General features: G+C 47.5%; 1 non-coding gene across 1 annotated transcript; it reads right to left on the bottom strand.

The window, feature by feature from the left end:
* Positions 1 to 6,176: 6,176 nt before the first annotated feature.
* LOC117704826 (small nucleolar RNA SNORD93) lies at positions 6,177 to 6,247 on the bottom strand. Its single transcript, XR_004606344.1, has one exon. It is a non-coding gene; the product is annotated as a small nucleolar RNA SNORD93 (small nucleolar RNA).
* Positions 6,248 to 6,784: the final 537 nt, after the last annotated feature.

The raw sequence follows: 6,784 nt of genomic DNA, 5'->3' as shown, positions 1-6,784 counted from the left end.
AGCTCAGAGACACACCTGAACAGAATACTCCGCTGGCTCTGCTGCTTGGTGGGCTCCCATGGAAAGGACTCCCTGGCCAAAAAGCTCATCAAGGCCCCATATGATTTCATCTCAGCCTTGAGTCCACCCGAATCATTAGAGGCATTCATCCTGGAAGAGGGCCTCCCGCTGTAAAACAAATCAGGCTGGACAGGGAAAAGTGACAGATGTCCCGCCTATCCTGGGGTGTGTTTAGAGCAGCAACTTGACTTTGGAGGAGGGATTTACTCAAAGAGACATGGCTGCTGTCCTCCTTGACTGCCTGTCTGAGCTCTCTTTTAAATTTGTAGCTTGATAGTGGTACCAACTAAGTGACTTAGCCCGGGTGAGGTGAACATTGACTGGCGAATACCTGAAATAACAGACTCATGGCTTGTGGTTTGCTCTTCTCCCCAGGGTTATTGGCCACCAGCCCCTGAGGATCAAAGGGTCAGAGTCAACAAACGGGGTTTTCCACAGCCCGTGAGTACTATGGAGATGACAGACTTATCTCTGGGATCAGTTTCAGAGGCAGCCCAACTTTATTCAGGGTGAATCAAGGGCTATATAGTTTTGGGGACAGCAGCAGGTATTTCTAGGGTGTCATTGGTTACAGCTTAGGGTACCAATGCCTGTTTGCATGGAGAGGCAGCTCAAGAATCCCAGGTGCTTGCTGGATGGGTTCTTATTGGGAGGAAGCTGACTCTGTAATCTCACCCAAACCACGTGACATTACACAGATAGAGGTTTGTGTGGACAAATACCACTGGCCAGGCCAGGGGTGCTGGAAAATACTTCATCCACATACTCGGAAGTTGTAGGGCCCGGAGGTGGGTCTTACAAGTGTGGGTCTCCCTTTCCTCGCGGGTCATCGGTCACCAGTCCATGAGGGTGAGGAGAGCAGAAACAGGGGACAGGGTTCTGATGGCCATGAGTACGATGGAATGACTACCAGGATCAGAAAGAGGCTGTAGAAGTTCTGTAGGGATAGGCAGCCATGGCCGGAGCCATCAGCATCTGGAGGATTACTAGAACTGGCTATGAGGGTGGACTGAGGTTAAGAAGATGGCTGTTCTCAGGGTGATGGAGGCATGAGTCCGCATTCTGCCTCACCGCTGGGGTGTGTGAACGCTGTTTGAGCAGACAAAATGGAAAGGCGCTAGGCTACATTCCATCCTCTCTGCCACTGGGGTGCCAGGCTTGCCTATTCCCAACACTAATTCAGGGACTTTGTGTTCCGCCTCCCATAGAGTGTGGTAACGCTCCTGGGCACGCACAATGTGGAGTGCTAGACTGCATTTACCCTGTGCCACCCTGGTACTGTCTAGCGAAGCGCTGATACACTGCTCAGGGGATGAGAAACACAGCCTAAGATGTGGGAGGCTGAAGTTGGGGTCCCGACTTCCAGGTGTCCAGTTGCCGCTGGAAAGCAGAAGAGCTGAGAACAAAGAAGCCCTGTGGGCTCAGGATGTACCCGGGGCTGGAGCTCACAAACTCTTGGACATGCTGACTTTGCTGGGTCACAAGGAGTTGGGAACGGATTCGGGTCAGTGAACAGAGGAACCTGGGGCCCGGGGTAGGGGAACTCTGGCTTGACTCAGTGGTGGTGAGTCCGGGAACATAGAGGGGTCTTCTGCCAGGAGGATTAGATGGTGCAGCTCTGTAAACAAAGCCCTCCTCCATGTTCCCATGTGGTTCTTGATGAAAGAGACAAGGCCTTGGTTCTAAACTGTTTATTGATTGTTTGTCATGGAAAATGGGTGCATGCCATATGCTCAGAGTGGACCAAAGATTAAGTACATTTTGCAGGAAGAAATGTCAGGGAAGGGATGCTTATTGGCTAAACCCTCAGGGCCTATAGATGCCTCATTAGGGTGGAGAACTCTGACCTGGGATACCTTAGGTAGGGAGTGTGGTCCCGTGACAGGGGCCTGGTGGGGGCAGGTGAAGCTCCTACCGCCCTCAGAGGTTCTGGGGCTTCCAACGTACTCAACCCTACCCCACCAAGTTTCCTGGCACTGTCCACTGCTCCACAACACCTTTTCTCTTCTATAAAGGAGAGGCATCATTGGGGCGACTGTCTCTTATGTTACCTGTAGTGAAAATTTTGGGTCAGGTGTGGTAAGCATCAAAATAAAACAGGTAAGCTACAGGGGTAACGAGGGGTGGGAGCTGGGAAGACAAGGGGTTACTGAATCAAATATTCAGTGGATTAAAACTGAGAGTGAATTTGTATAGAGTTTGTGAAGGTATTAACATTGGTTTTAAACTACATCTATACAGATAGACATCATGAAAGTTTCCCCAGGTTCGGTAGCCATTAGGCTCTGGCAAGAGAGTTTATCTGTCACTGGAAGGTCCCAAGACTGTCAGCTTCTGCTTGTCTCAGAAGTCTTCAGTTAGATGATATGTCTGGACAAAGGCAGCATTGCCCCAAGCAGGTCCAAGTAGATGTCAGGTAGGTCTCTGTCTGGGTCTCCTGGCCTGTGGTGGCAGCACTGTCTTTTTCCCTTTTGCAGAGATAAACCTGTAGAATGATCACAACAGAAAGCAGAAACCCAGCCGGGGGCTGTCTGCATAGGGTGGGTAGTATATGTTAAGCCTGTAACAATTTCCTCAGGAGCACATCATGGTCTGTTGTAATATCCTAGAAAAAAGGCAAGGGTGTTTGAGGAATTTAGTCCTGGGGGGAATCCTTTACGTGGGGGAATTAACTGTGTTGAATTAAGGAAAGCAGAGGGAAAAGCTGAGGATTTATCTGCTTTGGATGACTGAAGAAGAAAATATGTTAATTATGAATCTGGGATTTGCAGTAACAGCTTGTCCATAAAAGGGGACTGGTTAAGGATGAAATAACGGTTATTAACGTAGTTGGTTTGACCTGTGAGAATAAATTAAATATGATTTTGGAAGTTTAAAAGAAATTTTAAGACAATTTTAGGTGTTCCTGTTAGGGAGAAGCATAAAAACTTTGAGTTAAAAGGCATGAACATTGTTTCAGGTGTTCCTGTTAGGGAGAAGAACAAGCATTTAAACGAAAAAATCTGAAAATTTTTGGGTTAACGGTTTAAGGTGTGTGTGTGTGTGTGTTTTCCTTTTAATTCTCAGCAGTAAGATTTCATCTATTGCCTTTGCTTGGCAGGCTCCTTTCACAGCAGGGCACCTCCTGCTGTGGTGTGGTTATGCTGCTGGGCAGGTGAAACTTGCCTGCTGGACTCCATTCACCCTGTGCTGCCATCGCATGAGGGTCTCAAGTGAAGTAGGAAAACAGTCTGAGATGTAGGAGGCCGAAGCTGGAGTCCAGACTCTCAGGTGTCCAGTCAAACTGTGGAGGAGCAAAGAACGGAGGAGGCCCCCAGGCTGAGGACATGCTCAGGGCCAGGAGGCTCCCAGACTACTGGACATGCTGCTAGGTCACAGGAAGGTGGGAACAGAGTTGAGCTCTCAGGCTGAGGAGCAAGAGGAGAGTGGGGGTGGAGACTCCAGCTTAGCTGAGAGGTGGAGAATCTGGTGCAGAGTCCTGGAGTGCAGCGGGGCCTTCTGTGGCTCCATATGACAAAGCCTTCTCCCACAGCAGTTCTTGATAAGAGACAGTCCTTCCTTGTTCAAACTGTTTATTGGCAGTGGAAAATGGATGCATACCACTTACTCAGGGAGGGACCAGAGAATAAATACCTTTTGCAGGAAGGAATGTCCTGGGAAGGGAAGCTTATTGGCTAAACCCTAAGGGCCTCTAGATACCTCAGTAGCATAGAGAACCCTGTGCTCAGTGACTAGTCACAGTCCTCATGTGGGGTGCCGTGGTCACATGCTCCAGGACAGAAACAGGGTCAGGAGTAGAAGAAATGGCTGCCGTTCTCAGTTATGAGTTACCAGGGTTTCTGAATCCATTCAACCTTCTGACAATTCCACTTGTCCTACAGAGGTGATGAGTTATATCTTATTCAGGGCTACTCTGAATCCTATTTTGCTAGAGAGGAGATCAGTAAATCTTTGAGATCATGGTGAAGTTTTTTGATCTCCCCAGGCCAAGATATCATCCATATAATAATGTGTATTTTCTTTTCTAAATAGTTTCATGGTGGTAGCGACCGATTCCTGGTATATAATGGGGATGTTGGCACCCCTGTGGGAGGACTCTCCATTCAAATCGGGAGGCTCGCCTAGAGTTGTTAATTTGGGGGACTGTTGAAAAGGCAAAACATTGACAGTCTTTGGGGTATAGGGGACTAGAGAAAAAACAGTCCTTCATATCTATGGCCAATAGTTATTGGCAAGGATTGCAAAGACAAAGGAAGGCCCCACCGAGGGGATCCTTGCAGCTAGTCCTTGTGCTACCGGGTTCTTTCAGAGAGATTTAGAGAGGTGATTTTTGCAAATGCCCAAAGGACTGTTGGGGTCAGATGATCAGGGAGACAGCGCAGATGGAAGGTAAAGGAGAAAGAACCAGACAATCCTCAGGTCAGGGTGAGTTACGATGCTGATGTGTCTTGGGGAGGGGAGTACTCACCCTCTTTCAATTGTCAGAGAGTTCCTGTTTCACCGGCAGATGTGACTCACTGGATCCCAATCAGTTGTTACACACTGGTGGTATCAGGATACAGAGGAAATGAGGAGCAAGGTCTTGGACGGGGGGTTCAGCAGGTATGGATGCCTGAGGAGGCTGTTTCGGAGAACAGCTCAATTGTTGAACCAGCAGGACTAGCTTACATAGCTCAAGTCAGGGGAGAGGGGAGGAACAAGGACAAGAGAGAAGATGCTGCGGGGGCAGGGCCCTTCTAACTTATCAGCTGGACTAGCAGACTGCCGATCGCATGATTCTGACAGCCAAACTGACATTATTACGACATAACCTTTTTGTCTATGGAGCTGAGTAGGCCCAAGCCTGAGCCTTCAGGAGAGGTCTGTGCCTCACGGGATCAGGCTGGAGTATTTTGGTGTCTTTGAGTAGCCTTAGCTCTTCTGGAATTTGCTCTGTAGGCCAGGCTGGCCTCAAACTCAGAAATCCACCTGCCTCTGCCAGGATTAAAACTGTGCACCACCACTGCATAGCTCAGGCTGGACTGATGACTGGAAACATTAACTTCAACCTGCTTCATTTCTCTATGGGGCATTTGAACATAATGAGGTATCTACCTGGTAGTTTAAATCACAAAGGTTGTCTGGTCATTCCAGCTACATCTATTAAGAGTACACATAGCAAGTACTGAGTCAGAACACCAAGTGGATCCTGCCATGCACCTCACTCTCCTGGGGACACTAGATCTCTCAACCGCGTGGTGGACAATTCTAAGTTGCCAAAGTTTAGAACTTAGCAATTAAGAGCCCTGGCTGGTTGCTCTTCTTGGAGTTAGGTTCAATTTCTAGCACCCACATGGCAGTTCACAACTCTAACTCCAATCCCAGGGGGATTTGATGCCCTCTTCTGGCCTCCATGGGCACTGCATGCACATGGTACAGACATGCAGGCAAAACATAGAAAAGTTTTATAGATAAAACTAAAATTTTCAAAAAGATTTCTTGTATTAATATGGCGGCAAATTTCAGGCTAGAGCGGACACATAGAAAACTAAGTGGAACTTAGTTCTATGGGCGCACAATTCTCACAGTCTCATATGTAATGGGACCGCCTCAAATTCATCTGTTCCTGCTATAAAGAAGACAAAGAAACCTGAAACCTTGATTCTATGCACAGCTGCACACATTCTCTTCCAGAAGTCAGACCAACTCACCTCAAAGTCCAGAGCTGCAGAAGAAACAGCACAGGTGATCAGACCCATAACCACTAGATAATAAATAAAACAGCACACTGATGTTGACATTAACTGGTCTTTTGCAGAATCTTTAATGTACTAACCAGTACACTGGGTACATCTACTCAGAAATGTTTTAAGAAAATTTTAAATGCAATGCCATATCTTTCTCTAAGTAGTAATTCATTTACCAACGCTCCCATTTATTATTTTGTGTGTGCACACAGGTGTGCTAGCACACACATGAAGGTCTAAGAATAACTCTAGAGAGTTGGTTGTTCCCACCAGGCCCCAGAATCAAAGGTCCAGGCTTGACACTGCTAGGTCCTCTCACTATGTTCCCCACACCCTTCATCTAATTTAAAAAGATGTGAGGTGATTGCACTGAATTCCTGCCTGTTCTGTTGGCCTCAGGTAAGTCCTTTAACCCATTATGGCAATGTATCCAGTCAGGTTAGAGTTCTCATCCTTCACCAAGAATTGTTCCTGGAATCATGCCTAACAAGTCAAATTTTCCATCAAACACACCTTAACTTCATCAGCATCCTGGACACAGCACCGCATCTGCTCAAAAGAAAAAACAAAAAGTCAGCCATGTTACAAGTACCCGGCCAGAGCTCTTTACACAAAGGACCTTTCTGGTGGTTACTAACTGAATCTGATGAAATCCTGCCTCTGACTAGCATTCATCCCTGCAGAGCTCCGACCCTCACACTTCTGACAGCTGGGTGTCCATTTCATTCCCCCTGGGCCATCCTTCTGACTAAATCCACCCCAGAAGCATAGACTCTTACTGTTTAGAAACAAAATTACTAACCACAGTTTTTCTTTGAAAGATTTCATTATGTATCCAGTATTCTGTCTGCAGGCCAGAAGGGGGCACCAGATCTCACTATAGATCCTTATAGGAGCCACCATGTGGCTGCTTGTTGAACGCAGCACCATGTGGCTGCTTGTTGAACGCAGCATGAGCAGCCAGTACTCGTAACCTGAGCCATCTCTCCAGCCCTCTA

The sequence above is a fragment of the Arvicanthis niloticus genome, chromosome 2, assembly GCF_011762505.2.
Source record: "Arvicanthis niloticus isolate mArvNil1 chromosome 2, mArvNil1.pat.X, whole genome shotgun sequence".
NCBI lineage: Eukaryota > Metazoa > Chordata > Mammalia > Rodentia > Muridae > Arvicanthis > Arvicanthis niloticus.
The sequence above is the reverse complement of the archived record's forward strand: the minus strand, read 5'-3'. Positions and strand labels throughout refer to the sequence as shown.